General features: G+C 39.2%; 1 protein-coding gene across 1 annotated transcript in view; it reads left to right on the top strand.

Moving 5' to 3' along the window:
- Positions 1-17705: 17705 nt before the first annotated feature.
- The window catches only part of LOC127529814 (uncharacterized), a 44020-nt gene continuing 41188 nt past the window's right edge, over positions 17706-20537 (top strand). Inside the window, exon 1 of the mRNA XM_051934718.1 lies at positions 17706-17792. The gene's annotated coding sequence lies outside the window, so the exon portion shown is untranslated. The remainder of the gene's footprint in view (positions 17793-20537) is intronic.

The raw sequence follows: 20537 nt of genomic DNA, 5'->3' as shown, positions 1-20537 counted from the left end.
ACTTCAAAACAATCAGATTCTCTTCCTCCTTCCACCTCCAGTTGAGTGTCACCCTCTGCCTCCCAACTCTCAACAAGGTGAGGCTTCAGGCTTCTTGTAAGCTCGACCTGGCACTGCTTCCAGTCTCCTGGGATGGGTCATCTGGAGCACTTCTGGGTCAGATGGAAACCAGGGTGGTCCTCCCCCAGCAGTGCCCCAATGATCATGACAGGGTTGTGCTTCTGGAATTCCGTACAGGTCAGAAATCATCCTCCATCCCTGCTGGGATGCTCATACTTCTTCTCTGGCACATACACGTGTTATGAAAAAATAAAAAACTTCACAAATGCATTCTCAAATCCTAGGAGAAGCACCAGAATGATTGCTCCTGCAGCTTTTGTGAATTTTAGGCACTGTGTGCAGAAGAAGGAAACAAAATTTAATGCCCCGCCTTCTGTCGCTGACACCCACCTAATTATTTGGGAGTGTGCTGTCAAAAATGCAAGCAAAATCAAAGCCAAATACCAGTGTGAAAATGTCTTCCTGCTTGTATGTTGAAGTCAAGGAAAAAAAAAAAACATCATGTTAGCCTTAAAAGTCTAATGGAAAACTTTTTTCACCAGGGAAATATGGTATTGTGGGATAGCAGTTAAAGTTTTGGACTTTGGACTTCCATACTTGAATTTCTGGAGTAAAAAAACACTACCCAGTAGTAGAGGGTTTAAATCCCACTACTGACACCATCTGAGCATAAGTAAGTCACCTCACCTGTGTGCTGTCTAAATCTTCAGATGCAGTAAGGTGTCAGTTGGTCTGTCTGGTGTCATCAGTTTACGCTGAGAGTTGTCATCTTCCAGTGCCAATGAAACGTTCACTCTCTTGGGGGTTTTCACTTTTTACTGTTATACAACATTGAATCGCAGTGGATTCAGTTTGGCTTTTTTGACACACATCAACAGAAAAAGAATCTTTACTGAAAATAATTTGGTCAAAATTAATTACAAATTTGAAACATTAGGTAATCGGTTGCGTAAGTATTAACCCCCTTTATTAAATTGTCAATGATGCAGACAACTGGTTTTAGAAGTCATAGAATTAGTTCAATGGAGATCACCTGTCTGGGGTTTCACTTGATTGTAGTCTACCTGAGTGTGGAAGGGCCAACTTGTGCTGTGTTAGTATAGAAGCCTGAACTACATAATGAAGTCAAAAGAGTATGTGAAGCAGCTCTGTGAAAAACACAAGCCAAAGAACAGAGAAGAGAAAAACATCCAAGTCACAGAATATCCAGTCAAATCAATCATGAAGAACTGGAAAGAGTCTGGCACAGATGTTAATCTGGAATGGGATCATGTTCCTCTGTGTGGTTAGTGGCTGTGTCTCTTCTATACTTGTCCCCCTTGTTATTTCAGTGACAGAGCTTTCAGTACAGTACTACGGTAACACACATGTGTCACAACATCTGTTATCAGTTTGTCTTTTCCTTTTCCTCCAGTATGTGAATTACCTGCATTTTCTTTTTTCAATTTCATTCATAATTGTCTCTCGGTCACATTTTCAGGAACATAATCAAAAACTTGTCTAGAACCAGACCTGAGGGACATTCAGGGTATCCATCTCCCTTTCCCAGGCACAGAGACGACACATTTATTGGTAGTGGTAACCTAAGGAACCTTAAGGTTCACTTTGCAGTTTCTGAATCTGGGCTTAGCATTTGGTGATGGGTGTGGAAGTCACCCCCATTTCTCTTCTGTTTCTCTCTGCCTTTCCTTTCTTCTGCCACCTCCATTCCTCTCCTTGCAAGCTTTGTCCTCCTCCTTCTGACTCAGGATCCTCGAATGGCATGAGACGGCCTTCTTTATACCACACCCAGAAGTACTCCAGGTGCTCTTGGTTTAGCTTCCAGCAGCAGTCCTGGTAGTGGTGGAAGTGCCACATGGGCACCCAAAAGTACTCGAGGTGCCCCTGGATCTTCTTCTGGCAACACTTCCAAGTGTGGTGGAAGTGCTGCTGTCCATGTCCCTTGTGCCCCTTGGCGGTGACCACAGGTCCCCGTAGTGTTAAGCTTCCAAGTTCCAACCCTGTGGCCCCAACACAACCCAGGGGGGTTGCTCTCTCATGTCCCGGGGGAGGTATTGTCGTAATTACGTCCTGGTCGGGGAAGGTCCCCAGTTGTCTGCCACATGGGGCTTTAACTGATATCCTGTATGGGCAAGCCTGTTGCAAGACTAGAAACAAATATATCTTCTTCTTCACCTTTTCCCCTGTTCTGTTTTTGGACAATGTGTCTAATCCATTTTGTCCATACAACTCGGTCCTGCACCTTCTCACCAGTCAGGCTATTTTCCTTCACATCTTCTTTTACTTTATCCGTCCACCTCCACTTTGACCTCCCTCACTTACTCTTACCCTGGATTTCCATTTCCATTCCTATCACTTTTTCACCAACATATTCATTGTCTCTCCTCATCAGATGTCCATACCACTCCAATCTACTTTCTTGGACTTCCTTAGATTTGTCTCCCACTTTTATTGTATCTGTGATTGCCTCGGGTGTTGTTCTATCATACTGTGTAGCTCCACATTCTCATTTCTGTTACATCTAACTTTATCTCCTGTTCTCCTTTTACTGCCTATGCCTCAGCTCCATACATTATTGCTGATCTCACTGCTCTCTTATCTTTACCTTTAACTTTCACCTTAATTCTTTGATCACACAAATCTCGCTTTACACACTTTATTATAGTGATATCTTATTGAAGTTTCATGGAGCTGACAGCCCCACAACTTGTTGACATAAAGAGACAGGCTGTGAACAGCTGAACTTGAGAGTGAGTGAGATGAGTAACATGGAGTGGTTGCCAACACCTCTGCCTGTCCGGTGCAGGTAAGGGTGTGTTTTTTGTGATTTTGCTTCCTTCCCTTGTGTAAGGATGGTGTCACTGAAACAGGGTGAAAATCGTACTAAAGAAAATCCTGGGAACCACCTAAAGTATTTAGCATACTTCACAAATCTGTGGAAATAAATGTTTATAATGCTTTCTTGGTGCTCTTTTTGTAAAGTTTTGTAAATCATTTGCCAGCCAAGAAATCAAATTGAAGGGCAAAATGCTGACACACAAAGTATAAAGCCTGAAGCACATGATAAAGCTGGAAAATGGCCAGGGCTTCATGTAAGGATGGCAACCTCCAAACAGAAAGTACAACTTTTATGTTGAGTACTTTAGAGCAATTGCACTTATAAAGGAATGTGTGTGACAGGAAGAAATCAGACAGCAGCCTGAAGGTGCAAATGAACCTTTTGGAGAAATAAAAATCGGCAAAGGCACGGGTAAGGAATCTAATGGCTGTTTGTACCTTTGACTTTCCTATGAGATCTCTGCCAAGGCTTTTTTATTTTCTGCCAAGGGATCATTCGAATTTCAGCAGGTTGTATCAATGGCCTTGCGAAAATGTTGGATAGCTGTGCCTGTGACAAACATTGGCTGCCTTAGAAGGTTTTTCACATTAGCACCCTGTGCTTTCAGTAGTAAACTGATTATTATTAGCATCAAAGAGCCTCTACACTCGGTCACTATTCAGGGAGTGGATGTGGAGGTGGTGCACTCCTATATGTTCTTGGGGGTCTAGTTTCCCTGTAAATAGGATTAAGCTGACTCAATATGGACCTTTGTCTAGTGAATTTCATCCGTTCCATGTACTTTGCAGCTATCAAGCAGCAGCACAATTATTATTTTTTATTTAATTATTTAATAATCAAAGAATATAAATGTATAGTGACACAGTCCAGTTCACACATCACATTGGAAGTGACAGTTGAACTGGCTATCATGTGCTTTATGGTTCAATGTTTTATAGAATGGTGAACCACACTTTCTGACCCAAAGTAACTGACACTGTTGTAAACTTTATAAGTGGTATCAATTAATTTTTAAGAACACATTCATATGCTAATTGAAATAATTTTATTTTTACAGAAATAAATAAAGCAAGAGTATACTTGAGTATTTTTGTAATTATCGATTTTATTCTTTTTGTCTTTATTGATTTATACATATACTAGGGGGCTCCGCCCCCTGCTCGCTTCGCTCGCCAACCCCTGGTGTTGGGAATGACAAAGAGCGTGATGTATGAATGAGATATAGAATAGTGTGACGGTGTAGATCAAGGGTTCCCAAAGTGGTCGATATTGACCCCCTGGGGTCGATTTGAACTTTCTAGGGGTCGATAGTTTCAATGAAAAAATTTGGGGGTCAACGACAGCAAAAATAGACCCCCTTACTACTGCTATTTGTTTGTTACTTCAAAATATCTATGATTCCAATAGGTACCTAATTAAGAAGTAAAATCATTTAAAAAAAACACATTACATACCAAATTTGCGAACGAAAAGGTAAAATGTGTTATTAAAAGAGTCACACGTAAGAATGCATGAAAATACATGTAGCACAAACATGTCTGTTCATTGTCTTATCGAACATATCAAAGCAAGTGCGGATATGAAAAATCATTGCATGTAATTAGGGGGTCGACGGTTTTAAAAGTTTTTGGTAAAGGGGTCTGCGGCTGAAAAAAGTTTGGGAACCCTTGGTGTAGATGATGCAAAAAGAAAGCAAACAATAAAGTGTGTGGCACAGTGTAAAGGTTTATTTGAAAATTTCTTTGTACACGCCGTTTAAGTGTAAAAGGTAATTCCAGCTCAGAACTTGTACGGTCAATGAAGATGGTTATTGTCGTGATCAGAGTCAAGTCTGTCAGAGCTTAGAAAGAGTTGTGTCTTTCCAGGAAGTAATGGAATGACTTGGGTATTTATGTTTTCCACATTAATATTTTTTGGACATAATATAGTGTGTTGTGTTAAAAGGGGCATTTGGTCTAATGAGATTGCTGTTCCAAATGTCTCTGTAACTAAGTCGTCGCAGATAAAGGCTTGAGGAATTGTAATAATATGTGGCTGAAGTCCATCTGTATTGGTGAGTGTACCATCTCTCACTTGTAATAAGCAATTGTTATGATCTGGTTCTGGACATCGTATCTTTTTTACTAACTGTATCTTTTGAAAGCAATGCCAATTGTCTGCGTATTTTAAGGTGCACTGAACAATAGCTGAGTGCATGGCATCTGGAAGAATAGCTAATCACTGTCTAAAATCTCCTCCTCATAAAAGTACCTTTCCTCCAAATCGAATATTATTATTCATAAACGTTTGTTCATGCCATTGAACATTCATCAATAAACAACATTTTTTCAAGACGGATGTCACGTGCAGTGCCACCGTTAATGTTCATAGTGGATACCGATTTGTAGGATCTAATGAAGTTGATAAAGATTTCACTTTCAGGTACATCGTCAGTTATAAGCTTCTGTAGATATTCAGTATATGAATGTAAAGAAGGCAGTCTAATTTGACCCTTTTGACAACAACGTGTAAATGTATAACTTGTATTGCCAGTTGTTTCTTCAGGGAAGTGAACTAAATGACAATGATTGCAAATGACATTCATTAATCCGAATGAATTTTCCTGGTGTATGTTTTGCTTGTGCCGTTTGAGAGGCGCGTTGTTGCATGTGTAGTATTTGGGACGTGTTGTTTTGGAGCTGTAATCGATTTGCCTGTGCTGTGTGAGAAGCCCGTTGTAGCCTTCGCTGCCATTAACGTATGTCTGAGACGGGAGGTGTTTCGTTTTGAATCCGTGCCTGTTGCGATGCAGCACTTTGATTGATAGTTTGCGTCATGTGGATCTAGGATGTAGATTTGTGCATATTAAATGAAGTATTGTAGGATCTAATGCAGTTCATAAAGTTTTTACTTTTAGGTACATCGTTAGTTAGAAGCTTTAGTTGAGCTTTGCGTTTTTGGAGTCGAGTCATTTTTTCTTTTAGAAATATGGATAAGTAATAAGGAGTATTGCACTCACTGTTAATATGGAGCCTTTTTTTGCGGTTGAACGGTTAATAGTGCCTTATTGTAAGGAGATCCACCTATGCTGCATAGCCGTCTATTTTGTTTGCGCCTGCGCAGTACGTCTTTTTGCAGCTACGGCCCATTGCCGGATGTGCCTGCGTCCATCATCCGGTTTAGCATTCTCGGTTAGTAATATGGATTAAGCACTTATGTCAAGACAATTTGTATACAATACATGATTCATAGATGATATGTATAAAAAATATGTTTATAATTATATTGCATCTCTTAAATATGTTTATAATTATATTGCATCTCTTTACAAGTCTTTTAAGAAATGGTAAAGACATTGAATCTACCCCAAGAAAACTTTGATCAAAACCTATTAGACAGAAATGAGTTCTACACTCACTGAGCAAATTCTTTAGACCACTGAACTAGTATTGGGCAGGGCCTCTTTTTACTCTCAGTTCTTCGTGACATGGATTCCACAGTCTATTGGAAACATTCAATGACACTTTAGTCCATGCTGACAAGATTGCATCATGCGATTTCTGCAGATTTGTCAGCTGCACATTAATGCTATGAATCTCCTTTCTACCACATCCTAAAGGTCGCCTAATGGATTCAGAGCTGGTGACAATTTTGAAAATTGTGTCACTGTCAAAATACGTATGGACCTGACTGTATTTAATGGTCAATAATGTCATGGATGCAACGAATGAGGTAACATGATATGTAAACAAAGTCGTGAAACAAAAAAAGTAAAAATGTAACATTGTCAAATAAATAAAAGCAATAATAGATAGATAGATAGATAGATAGATAGATAGATAGATAGATAGATAGATAGATAGATAGATAGATAGATAGATAGATAGATACTTTATTAATCCCAAAACCTTCCCAAATAGGTTTTACATCATAAAAATCTTTAAACAAACAAAAAAGCAATGTATAACAATTTGTATTTACTATGGCAGACAGGTAGGCATCTGTCTGTTGAGCCAAAGAGAAATAAAACTTGCTGCTTGTAATTCCTTCCATACAAAGTATGCATAACAACGGTGCCATCTCAGGGAGTACAGCCACAGGGAAGGTCCAGCAAACACTACGTTTCTGCTGAGCGATCAATCATCAGTTAGTGGTGGCCTTTGATGCCATTGTTATGCCTTTCCAAACTCTAAGGTAGTATATCATTATCAAAAACTGTGGAATGTTTAATCACAAGTTCAATATTCTGCACATAACCCGTGGTAAGTAGCTGCGCCGAATTTCATAAAAGGATGGGCCTAAATTTGTCACAAGTGGGCCAAATGTTATTTTTCTTACTGCTAAATATACATTTATTTAAATAAAATTAGAAGTCCAGGCATGCTAACGTAAAAGCCATTTTTGTACATTATTTTGCACATCTAATTTGAATGTTTTGTGGTAATATCAACTTAAATCCATTTACAAATGGTGAAAAGATAAATTGACTGCCTACCATTTGTTGATAGCATAAAACATACCTGCCCATCAGAAAACACAAATGGCCAAACAATATCCATTATAATTTTGGTATAGCATTATGTAACAACAAACATTCAGATTACCATTTTGCTATTCCTTGTAATTTGCATATGCCTACCTGAGGCCTGTGTTTCCAGTCTCCGAATGCACAAGTGAAATTTGTCCTTAACTACACTTTTACAAAAATGCCAACATTGTATCTTTCAATATTGTGTATGCCAGACATGCACTGTTATCTGTTGTATCAATGAGACACAAAGCTGCATGCCTTACCAGCTGTAAAAGAAGTTGCAAACTTTAATACGGACTGATTTAGTAGCTTGTGGATATCAGACACATCCTTGATCTGGCCAATTCTTCAGCATTAGGCAGCTGAGTGGTAGTGAACATAGCTAGCGGTGAGGTTTCCACTCGACATTAGGGCATCACTAAAATTTTCAATGCAGACTAAATTTCAACTTATCACACCAATTGACAGATTTGAAAGTTACTATTCTGCATAACATTAAAAAAACTAATTATGTAAAAACTCAGTTATTTTTAATACATGGTGGGAGCATGTTTGCTTCAACTGTAAACTGTTTATATCTGTAAAGATGAGTTAAATTATTCACTCACGGTCACACATTCAGAAATTGAACCAGCAATCTTAAATTCCAGTGCCTTGCCCATTATGTCATGCTGCATGTCATCGAGCACGATCTCTCAAACTTTCTTTAAATCGCCCATTATTAGGAAGAATTATTACAGTTAAATTTGATACCTTTCCAAATTTGTTTTCAATATATGCTAGTAGGGTAAAGTCATTGGTAAGACTATTATTTAAAACAATAAATTACTTCATTTAAGGATTCACTGCTTCAAATACTTAAAATAAAGTGGGGTTCAGCACTTATAGGGTAGTTAATACAGAGGTAAAGGGACACTGGAATACATTATATATCTCTTAAAGAGTACATATATGGAATATCATAAAAAAGGTACATCTTCCTCTTTGCACATAATGTTTTCAAGATGGTTCAGTAATGTTATGAGAACATAGTATCAGTACAAGAACAATTTGGAGCTTCTACTTTCAGTTACTTCCTTAAAAATAAATTATATTTCCCTGTTCATGAAAATATCCAGAATTGGGCTACAGAAAAAATCATATAAGGAATACTGTTTTACTTTGGTCTGTGAGAAATATAGTGATTAGATATTTTATCCAATAGAAGGTTCCAGGATTTCTCCCTTAGAATACTACATCATGCTTCTATTAAACAACAAAAAGCAAGATTTAAAAAAACGTTCATGCTTAGAACACTTAAAACAGAATTGTGAAGGACCTGATATTTTGTCGTGATGGAGTCCTAAGGTAAGACTATTCTCCATTATACTGTTTATAAAAAAAAGAAGTGATCATCTCCTCCTTCATGGATGAATAAATGGCAGAGACTAATCTTCTTTGTAACCTCTATATTTATCTTTGGGACAATTGGATAAGCCAACTGCCTACATCATACCAGTCCTATTGAGACACAACTCATTATAGTTGAGGCCTGTATTCCCCCAGGCTAGCTGGCCTAGTTTTTAAATATCTGCTTTGGAATTTCAGCTAGCCAATGGTCTTATCTGATATATATTCAATTCTATATTTATTCAGTTAAGTGTGGAAAATGATTGGAAGCTTCATGTAGACCTTAATGCAAGGCTAGCTGTCTCAAAAGAAATAGCTGTGAGTAATTTGTGGCCAGATATGATATTGTGGTCAAAAAGAAAATCAATAGTGTACTTCATTGAATTAACGGTTCAGTGGGAAGAGTTAATTGAGGAAGCACATGAAAGGAACAGAGCGAGATATGCAGATATGGCATCTGACGCCACTTAGAGAGGTTGTGCTGCGCATGTGCAAGCAATTGAGGTAAGTTGCCGTGGCTTTTTAGCTAGATTGGTAACATTGTTACTGAGAGAGTTTGGCTTCTCAGCAAGTCAGCTTGTTAATGATTAGCATGGCGGAGGAAGCAAGACGTTGGATAAGGCTAAGGTGGCAGCATATGGAGTGTGAAAAAGATGTCTAGGTCTTTCATTTACAGCTAAGGTATGTTTTTACTTTATTCTCTCTCTGAGGTGGAATCCTGTCATAACGAAACCCACGGGATCATGAAAATATTTATTTATTTAGTTATAACAAATATGGGGAAAATACGTATAACACCGTGACCAGGACTGCCGGCGATTCGTTATGTCTGACGACAGTGGCACAAGGACGGCTCCGTAGCTGCTCTGCTGTAAACAGTAAGCCATGGGCAAAGTAATTGGTTGTCCTGTGCAGGATCAGGCTTACCACGTGCCGTGCTCGTCACACAATGTTTAACATTTAACATTGTCATTGGGCTTTGATCTCCACTTCTTCACACTCTCCTGATCTCTCTTCTCCAGACCACATCTGCCACAGTGCTGATTCCAAGCCGTTTGTGTTCTAATCTGAAGATGGGTGCTAAAGCAGGACAATCGCTCATGCCGCAGCCCTAACGGCTCCTATTCAGAATGAAGTCTAGAGCCTCTACCTGCCTTCTCTATACAGTAATGAAATAGCCGTATTTTCTTTGAAAACCTCGACTCATGCAACTCTGTGACCCAAGCTTGACAATACCTGTATAAAAAAAACAGTGCTTCTTAAACTGCAAAAAATATTTTATTTGAAAATGAGACATTAGATTTAACTTTTTTTTAAAAATAGAAATACAGGTATGAAATTACAGAATGAAAACAAAATGCTACATTTTTTCTAATAGAAAAAGTTGAACACATAATGAAAATTAAATATTAGAATTTTTTTATAGAAATACAGGTATGAAAATATACAATGAAAATTAGTCATTAGATAAAGATGAAGGCGCAATTTCAAAATGCTTTTGCCACGTCATTTTACTTCATTCTGGAATCACCTTTTTCTAGGATTGTTAATTTTTCTTTCAGCATAAACTAACACCGTTTCTCACTTTTTTATTCACCTCAAAGAAAACTTTGAGAAGTGCTATGAAACTCGAACAGCACAGTATCTGCACACTACACAACTACCCATGCGAATGCTCGGTGGAGCACTGACTCAGAATTCGACTATGTGTATGATGTTGTGTCCATACTCTCGCCGATCCTACCCAAAACTGCCCGAGACCAGAAATTTCATAACAGTCTCTCTTTTTAAGACAACCTGGTGAAGGTGATGAAGGTAGACAAATTTAAATACTTGGGTTCAACAGTCCAAAGCAACCCAAGAGTGAGGCACAGAAGTGAAGAAGAGAGTTCGGCAGGATGGACTGAGTAGAGAAGAGTGGCAGGAGTGATTTGTGATAGAAGAGTACCTGCAAGAGTGAAAGGTAAGGTCTATAAAATGGTGGTGAGACCAGCTACGTTGAATGGTTTGGAGATGGTGACACTAACGAAAAGACAGGAGGCAGTGAAGTTGAAGATGCTACAATTTTCAGTCAGAGTAATAACAGTAGACAGAAGAAGGAATGAGTATATCAGAGGGGCAACTCAGGTGTGACAATTTGGTGATCAAATGATAGGAGGAGAGATGAGGAAAAAGAATGTAAAGGATGGAACCGGCAGTCATGAGGAAAAGAGGAAGACCAAAGAGGAGGATTATGGGTGTGGTGAGGGAGGACATGAAGGCAATTGGTGTGGCAGAATATGATGTAAAAGATAGGGACAGAGACGGATGATCTGCTGTGGCGACCCCTAAATGTGAGCGGTCAAAAGAAGAAGACGTTTCAGCTTGTATTAGAAAATTGTCTGTTTATTTTGTGGTCTGCATGTGGTTATACTATATTTTTTAATTATTACAAAACATTCTGTATTGTTAAATGGAACTCTACTGAAAGAAAGAAGGGCTCACCTTTAGCCAAAACAATTTTGTCTCGGTATCTGAAAATGCCTGTAGGATTTGACATAAATTCCAACTGTAACTTTTCAATATAATACAGTATCTCGGTGCCAAATCCAGATACATCAGTACCAAAACATTTAAGACTTAATTAACTAATATCAATGTAAGATTTAAAGTTAACATGATATGTATACTGCTGCTGCCTCTTAGGATCAAGGAATCACCATTTGAAGTTTGTTTCTCTTGTGAGAAGTTCAGAATTTTCCAGTCTGAAGATATAAAGTACTGTCAGGATGACTAGCCGTTTCAATGACTGCCACATCAGGACGTGTATACACACCAAACTGTTTGTGTATGTGTGCACTGCAATGAGCTGTTGCTCTATTAAGGAAGGGCTTTGACATTAAATCTGTAACACAAGCATTTCATTACTTTTACTACATTAGTTTTTCCTATTCTACATTCTTTTAAATTGCATTGTTATTTAACAAATGGGATATTGTGTAGTCAGTGTAAGGTGCACTCTGGTAATAACATACTATCATTTTCATTTTATTCCCAACACAGATTTGTAAAACAAATAAAGTTTCATAAGGATTTACTACATTTTAAATTACTACTTAAAGTTTATTGCATATAATCACTACCATTTAAATCCCCATCCATCCATGTATTTACTAAACCTGTTTTGTCACAAGTTCAGGGTCACAGGGGTCTGTTTACCAGCCCTGGACGGTGCACCATGCCTTCACTCACTCATAGAGCCTCTTCAGAATTTCCAGGTCACCTTTCATGTATGTTTTTTTAAACAAAGCTCAAAGGGAGAACATCCACATTCCATACATATTGTAACTAAATTAGAATTTAAAACCAGGAATTTAAAACTATGAGGCTGTAGTACTGAGCAAGGAGTCTGAGAATCTGGGCTTGTTAGTATACTGGATAAAAACCAAGATCCAGACCTTTAATGACCTCTTGGACACGGCCATCAGCAGTGTGTCTGTCTGCAGATAGAGTGTCGACCTTGTTGAGAGGTTTACTTACCTTGGCAGTGACATTCATGTCTCTGGTGACTCTTCCTATGAAGTCAGTAGATGGATTGGGAGAGCATGAGGGGGCATGAGGTCACTGGAAAGGGGGTGTGTGGCGCTCCCGATATCTATGCAAAAGGACAAAGGTCCAAGTCTTTACAGTCCTGGTACTTCTTGTCTTGCTATATGGTTGTGAGACATGGATGCTATCCAGTGACCTGAGATGAAGACTGGACTCCTTTGGTACTGTGTCTCTCTGGAAAATCTTTGGTTACTGTTGGTTTGACTTTGTGTTGCTCATGGAGTCCCGAATGAGGCACATTACCTGCATTGTGAGGGAGCATCAGTTACGGCACTACGGCCATGTGGCGCGATTACCCAAGGGTAATCTGGCTCGCAGCATCCTCATTGTTAGGGACCTGAGTGGCTGGACCAGGCCAAGGGGATGCCCAACTGCAGAAGATAGAGGGTCATTTCCAGTGGGTGGCACAGGACCGCATGTCTTTCCGATGATATGGCGAGAACAGAAAGACCATGTGACGGACTGTTACTTCTTTTTGACTAATGTGTCTGGTTTCTCTGCCAAAAACAAGAAGTCAATTGAATATCCTAATCAGCCTTCAGCAATGAGATCCGTGCCACATGACGACAGTCTTCCAATTCTGACACCACCAGAGGATTGGACCTTAGACGGATCAGATGAAGAAACTGCAATGCAGGGTACTGACAGTGACGATGACCTGGATTTTGAACTGTGCTCATCAAGCATTCCACATCTGATAACACAGTCTGAATTGAACGATTTGGTCAGAGATTTGGGTCTGTCGAAAGCGAAAGCCGAGCTGCTGGGTTCGAGACTGCAGGAATGGTGTTTGCTGTCACCAGGTACGAAAATTTCTGTGTTTTGATGCTGACATCAGGATATAACCAAATTATTTGCACAAGTCAACAGTCTCTGTTTCAGTTGTGACATTGAAGAATTTTTCTCGGCCTTGGGTTGTGATCGGAAGAGTGGCGTCTCTTCATTGATTTGTCAATGTTAAGCCTGAAAGCTGCTCTGCTACACAATGGCAACGTTTATCCTTCAGTACCTGTTGGCTATGCAGCACACATGAAAGAAACCTATGAGAATATGGAACTGCTGAAGCATGTCCAGTATAGCAGGTACAACTGGAATATCTGTGGAGATCTTACAGTCGTTGCTCTGTTACTAGGACTGCAGCTCAGCTATACAAAGTACTGTTGTTTCATCTGTGAATGGGACAGCCGTGCCAAAGAGTCGCACTATTCTCGACAGAACTGGCCACTCCATGAAAAGTTAGTTCCAGGACAGAAAAATGTGGCACATGAATCGCTTGTCGACCCGGCAAAGATATTTTTTCCTTCTCTTCACATAAAACTGGGACTCATAAAGAATCATGAATGCACTGAACAAGATCAAAGAGGGCATTTTTGTTGGCCCCCAGATCAGACTTGTTATGAGTGACAAGCGGTTTGAAGATCTGTTAGTAGGGCCGGAAAAAATTGCCTGGAAAGCCTTCAAAGATGTTGTTGACAATTTTCTGGGCAATTACCAGTGGCGGGCCGTCAGGGCCTTCAAGGCCTTCTCTGCTGGCCTAAAAAAATATCTGAATCCCAAACTGATGTTAATTATATTTTGTCCATGAATACTTATTAAATAATTCCAAATAGTCTGTCCGCTTCCTTTCATAGCTTTTCCGATGGCTGTGCTGCTTCCAGACATGTATTTTCGTATTAAAGCATTTAACCAATCACATTTCCGCCATCATTTGTTGCCAGGCAGGGTCAAAGTCAAAGAAGTCTGCCAGGAGGCCTTCACAATCCGTTCTGCAGGCCCTCTAACACAAAATAAATGTCGATTAAACCATTGCTTCAACCAATCAGATTTTCAGTTGGTGTCACTAGGGCCCTCTAGCAGGCGTATGGCAACGTCACCGTATTCAGACCCATTGATTGGATAGGATGGTGTAATATAAAAATCTGAATGAGAGCATCATGGGGCAGTTGTACACATTGGTATGTTTGGCGGTGAGCATTCCCGTGTCCACTGCTTCTGTCGAGCGGACATTTTCAGCCCTAAAGTGAATTAAAACTTATGCCAGAAATACAACAGGGCAGGTTTGACTTGCAGCATTAGCTTCGATGGCGATAGAAAGGGACTTCATGATGGAACTGAAGCGCACGGATAATCTGTACGACAGAGTAATTGAACTGTTTTTGAGGAAAGAGAGGAGGATGGATTTTGTTTACAAATAATCCAAATTTTTGGTGAGTAAAATGTTGCGATTTTCCTAAATAATATTGCAAGTTTATGAGTTATTATTGATGTTTTTTATGTGTGTCGCGGGCTGTAGCTGCAGTAGAAAGGAACTTGTTCACCCCTGGTTGTCTATTCAATAAAGGCAGTTATTGTGGCTATAGGAGTTATCTATCTGCGATGCAACGGCTCTTTATACTGTATTTCTGCATATTAAGATGGTTTTTATAACCATAAATTAGCTTTTGAGGGGCGGGTTGATTCAGACAAAGCACTACTGAAGGCCTAGGTGTGAAATGCACGGTCTGCCACTGGCAATTACAGGGCCCCAAACTCCATTCAGCTGGTAGACAAACTTCTCAAAGCATACAAGACAATGAAGTGCAACATGTCACTCAAGATTCATTTCCTCCACTCACACTTGGACTTCTTCCCCACAAAGTCAGTGACGAATACGGTGAGAGGTTTCACCAGGACATTGCCATGATGGAGAAGCGATACCAGGGCAACTGGATACCTTTAATGCTTGCTGACTACTGTTGGACACTGCAATGTGATGCACCCAACACTGAATACAAAAGAAAATCAGGAGCATAACACTTTTAATTCTGTTGAATTTAATAGCTTATGTGAAACATAAACGTGACTAAATATGTTATTGTCAGTAAACATATAAATGTCTATTTCTCAGAGTTCCTATGTGATGCAGTAAAACCAAACCTATATTTGTGCATACTCAGTATGTACCTGTTACATTCAAACTTTTCAGAAAGCAAGAGTTTTCAAAAAAATTGTTGTGCAGTGGAGGGGTTTTCAGAAAGTTCAGAGCCATTCAAAGGGAGAAAAACTCTGAGAACAGAAAAGCATCAAAATTGATGCAGTTTTTCAGGTGGTAATTCTACAAGTCAAAGCATGAAACAAAATCCCCCTCAGCCAAAATGTCCAACTCCACATTTACAGCTTCAATAAGCTCAACGGGAGTTTCAAAAAGTTTCCCACGCAGAGGTTCTTTGATTTTTGAAAACAACCAAAAATCACAGGTTGCCAAAACAAGAGAATAGAGATGGAGCTCTACCAACTCAACACCGGACTGCTGAATGGCAGCCGTGGTCAGCTTGTCCTTATGAACTGGCGCATTGTTGTGGTGAAAGAAGGACGTGGAAAGGGTCAACTGGGCAACATCCCTCTTCAGTCTGCTAAAAACTTTGGGCAAGCAGATTTCTGAGTACCACTTGGCTGTCAGTGTGGCTCTTTCCATGGAAGCAATGAGATGTTTCCAAGAGAAAAAAAATGACTAACATTGTCTTGCCAGCTAGCTTGTAGCATAGTAGAGTTGGTACAGTTACAGTTAGTAATGCAGTCTTATAGCTCCAGAATAATGAGCTCAAATCCCCGTATGTACATCATCTATTTAGTTAACTGGTGACATTAAATTGGTACCTGCGTGCACTGTGATGTAACACATGAGGTAATGTTTGTGGATTTAGGGCCGTTAGGGAAGGGTAGCCCCAGTGGTTCTGAGAAGAACTGGGAAACAAGTAAACAAGCAGTGTAAGTAAAATTAGGTTCACAGTTGTTTGTATGGAAAAAGACATGCAGGTGCCCTGGGAAGACTGGATAGGAGAGGTGATAGAGAAGAAGAGAGATAAGTATGAGGAGCTCATAGGCAAATACTGAAGCAGGGGATGGAAGATCCATTTCTACCTGAACAAGGTGAACTGCCAAGAATTTATTGGCCATTCACCCACCAGCGCTCTCATGTTGCAGGAGATCAGGGGACTGCACAATACGAAAGCCATCAGGAACATCACTAATGGTGTTGAGAAAGCATCTAGATGCCTATGGATCAAAAAGAGTGATCCATGGACAATATAAGCTACCTAGACACAAGTTGGGGACTGATTGCCCATGGCTGGGACACCTGAGCAAAGGTGTATGACCATAGGTTACATCACTGATGATGTGTCTAGATTGCACTTTAAGGTGTGTGTTAAAATCAGGTTATAATTATGATACCTCTTTTGTAAGTTGCTTTGGATAAAAGTTGTCTGCCAAGCAAATAAATGTAAATGATTATTACAACAGCTTTATTAACTCAAAAGAATGGCACAGTGCACTTAAGTACAATCTCTTGGGGCTGCACTGTTGATTCCCTTGGGTGCTGCTGAAGGAAGCTTCTGGGAGGTGGCGTTCCCTGTCATGTGTACTGTTGTTGTGAACTGTTCTGTACTGAAGTTATCAGCTCTAGCTTGCAAAAGAATCCTTCTGCCTGGGCTGGGGTACTTGGTCTCAAGAGTGAAGAAAGAAAGAAAGAAAGAAAGAAAGAAAGAAAGAAAGAAAGAAAGAAAGAAAGAAAGAAAGAAAGTGTATGGTAGTGGACATTCAGCAGCTCAGCCTTTCTGCTGTGCATTAGTAATGAACAGTAGTTCCATGTCCCCTGCACCTACAGCAGTCCGTGGGCTCCGGAGGAAACCCCACTCTACCACCAGCTAAGGATCAGAGAGAGAGAGAAGTGCAGAATAAACTAAAACAAGTTGGGCACTTCATGTTTCAGTTTCTTTGCAGCATCAGATTATGCTTTGCACAAATCTTAATTGTCAGGATTACCAGTGAGAACATTCCCAGAATAATATACAACATGTTTCAAGGGACTCTTTGAGGTAAGGCGACAGGATCCTTTTAAGCAAGGACTGCGACAGGGCTGTGGTTCCGCACTCCAAGTCCCATGCAACCTTAACTGGGGTCAGACGAGAGGAATACTGTCACCTTCTGTTTTTGGGAATCAACTGCTCCTGGTGTGTAGCTTCACCCAGTCCATCCTTTATTCTTTATTTGTCCCGGCCGGGTTGTGCCTTCATCTGTGTAGTGCTTCCATTACGATCTCCGGGCCGGGCAAAGAATCACCTTCCCTGCCCGAGGGGATACCCGTCCATCCTTCACTGCACTACAATATGTATATAAAGTAAACACATATAAGCCCATGAACAATACACAGTTTAATTAGACGGACTTCTAAAGCGTAAAAGAAGACTGAACTGATTGTGTAAAACTTTCACTTCGTAAAGAAAGAGTTTAGTTGGGCAGAGACGTAAACAGGAGGAGGAGCCACAGCAAAGGCAGGATTTAAAAGAGGATCTTTGACAGCTGACAGCCACGTACTCTTTATACCAAACTCTTTACAGCAAGTTGCTTTCGGATATTTTAAAAGCTGTGAGTTTTCAAGATCTATTATTATTATTATTATTATTATTATTATTATTATTATTATTATTATTATTATTACATAAGTTACTGCATTCATGGCAACTAATAACTTAGGCTGCCCCGCGGTGATTGGCGCTTGTTTGTCAGCGATGTTTTATATTTATAGTATTTGAGTGCCATTATCAAAGTCTGCCAGTTAAGTAGAAGCCGTGGCCAGTAATGCTGCTGTAATGATTTAGATAAGGAGACGCGACGCTACGAAGGGCATCGAACTGAATAATCGAGAGTTTAACTCTGAAAAGATGTATGGGAAGCTAGTGATTGATCTTGTGACTGATCAGTAGATTGCAATAGATTTTTCTGAGTTTGCTAAAATGTAATTTTATGGTTGTGCGGAATGTTTGATATCAGTGGTACTTTTAATGCTTTTGCAGTTTACTAGATTTGATGATATGTTTTAAGTTTTTCACAAGTGCACTTTCTAGTCTTGTTATGCATTTTCCACTGTTTTTTTTTTTTTTAGATAATTTGTATTTTACCCATTCGTAACTGCTTGACTGAATGATGTATTGAAAACTTCTTAGTGCCGTTTGTTTTTGAATTTATTATTTTGGGATTCATAAAATTTATCAAATTTAATCAAATGTAGTTGTTCTTCCCACCGGACGGAATTTATATTGTATCGTCAGGGGGCTGGTCCATCATGGTTAACGATACTGCAGACTTTAAACAGTACATTTTTATATTGCTGTTCTGAATATAAGTGCAGACTATAGTTAATACCGTAGTAGTGTTTAATAACCTGCATGTGTCCGGGTGACTTTGGTCTCTAGGCGGTAAATAAACTGTGAGGGTCCCTGTTGAAGTAGTAAGGCTATTTTAAGTAGTATTCCTATTTTAAGTACATTACGATGTCTATATCTCTGTCCCTCGTGGAGTTTAGAGTTTCTTCTGATTTGACGGAGACGCATTAAGCTGTGGATGTCAGAGATCTCTCGTGCAACATGATATGCTATGACTGATGCTGTGTACAAAAAAGAAAATGAAAATATAGTCATTTGCATTGGATATTAGTGACCTCTGTTGGTTTAAAGAAATCATAGCAATGTTTCCACGAATTAAAAAAAATATTCGCTCCTCTTTTAATTATTTTTCTTTCGTTATCTTTTAATACACTGTTCAGAATACTCTATATTCCTGGCTCTCTAACCCTTCCCTTTCCCTCGTCCCGTGGTGGCTCAGTCCCCACCCTTGATATTTCAACTCCATAATACATTTTTTACAATATCACAACAAATGTACCGATAATATAATGTTTCTATTCAACATATGCAAATTCTACAGTATAGAATTTTACAGTATATATGGGTTTCAGATGTGACAATTATGTCCTTATTATTATTATTATTATTATTATTATTATTATTATTATTATTATAACGGTGTTGATTATTTAGTTTATGCATGCCAACGCAAATTCCCACTTTTCCATCTCTCTCTTCACTTTCTACAATTCCCTGCTGGACCCACACCTCTCAAAATGAACTTAGAAGACAAAACAACTGAATCTTTTAACTTTTGCAATAATCCTTCCTCATTTGCCCAAACATCCTAAAACCTTGTCTGAACATCCTCTCCCAAACATATAATCTCCACCAAACTGTCATCCAGTTTAACTCCTTTAAAGTAATAACAGCCCTTTTGTCTGTACCTCTGTCCACATCCTTACATTAAATTTTATTTTCAAAACTCAGACTCTCCTCCATTATACGCCTAACAGCCTTATACAAGTCATTTTCTTTGCATCACAAAGCAACATCTTCTTGTTTTCTGTACTTCTTTTCCCATTCTGCTGCATATTTACAGCCTGCTGGTTTCTCCTCTGCCTTTGGTATCAAATGTAATCACTTTGACCTCTCTGTCAGAGGACTCATTACTAATCACCTCTAACAAGGCATCTTTTCCTGTCTTTGGTTCCCCCTATCTCTCAAGTTTTTCAGAAATGTTTTATTTGACATATTAATTAGAGCCTTAAAATTACTTTGTTTCACATTTTATACTTCAGCTATAATTCAAGGTATGAAAGCCACACTGTCTCGAAGAAGGAAAAAAAAAACACCTTGAGAATGAAAGAATCATTCATTTATGTAGAACTTCCTGTTTTTTTGTGCAAATGTAATTTTTCCAACAGGAAGAACATTCTAGATAATGCAGATTTTTTCCATGGTGTTGAATAATAAGACTCAAACTCATGACTTCTGTAAAAAATCCTTTGTTGCGGTTATTTATGGAATCTACAGTCACCACAGGTTGTGAAATAAGAAGTCAGAAAGAGAGAATGTTGCAATAAACCAAATGATCAAAGATATTAGAAGATGGATATATTCAACTATATATTGTGACCACAATGGGGAGCCACTGAGCCTCAAACGCAAGAAATAGTAACACACCACACATTTTTTGTATGCAGTAAAATAGATTTATTCTTACAACGCACCTTCTAATGATCACCTCTTCAAATGTAGCCACAATTACAATACAAATTACACAGTTCTTCCCTCCTTCCGTTGAGTATTGCCCACTGCCTCATAACTCTGACTCCCTGGTGTGACTTCTTTTAACTCAGACCTGGGAATGCTTCCAGAGCCATGCTGTGTCCTTGTAGAATCACTTCAGGGCCATTGAAAAAGTAGGGAGGTCCTGCCCCTATAGCACCATCTATCAATCCCCAAGGACCCCAACAGGGCTGGA

The sequence above is a fragment of the Erpetoichthys calabaricus genome, chromosome 12 (assembly GCF_900747795.2).
Source record: "Erpetoichthys calabaricus chromosome 12, fErpCal1.3, whole genome shotgun sequence".
NCBI classification, from domain to species: domain Eukaryota; kingdom Metazoa; phylum Chordata; class Cladistia; order Polypteriformes; family Polypteridae; genus Erpetoichthys; species Erpetoichthys calabaricus.
Note: the sequence above shows the minus strand (reverse complement) of the source record. Positions and strands in the feature narration are given on the sequence as shown.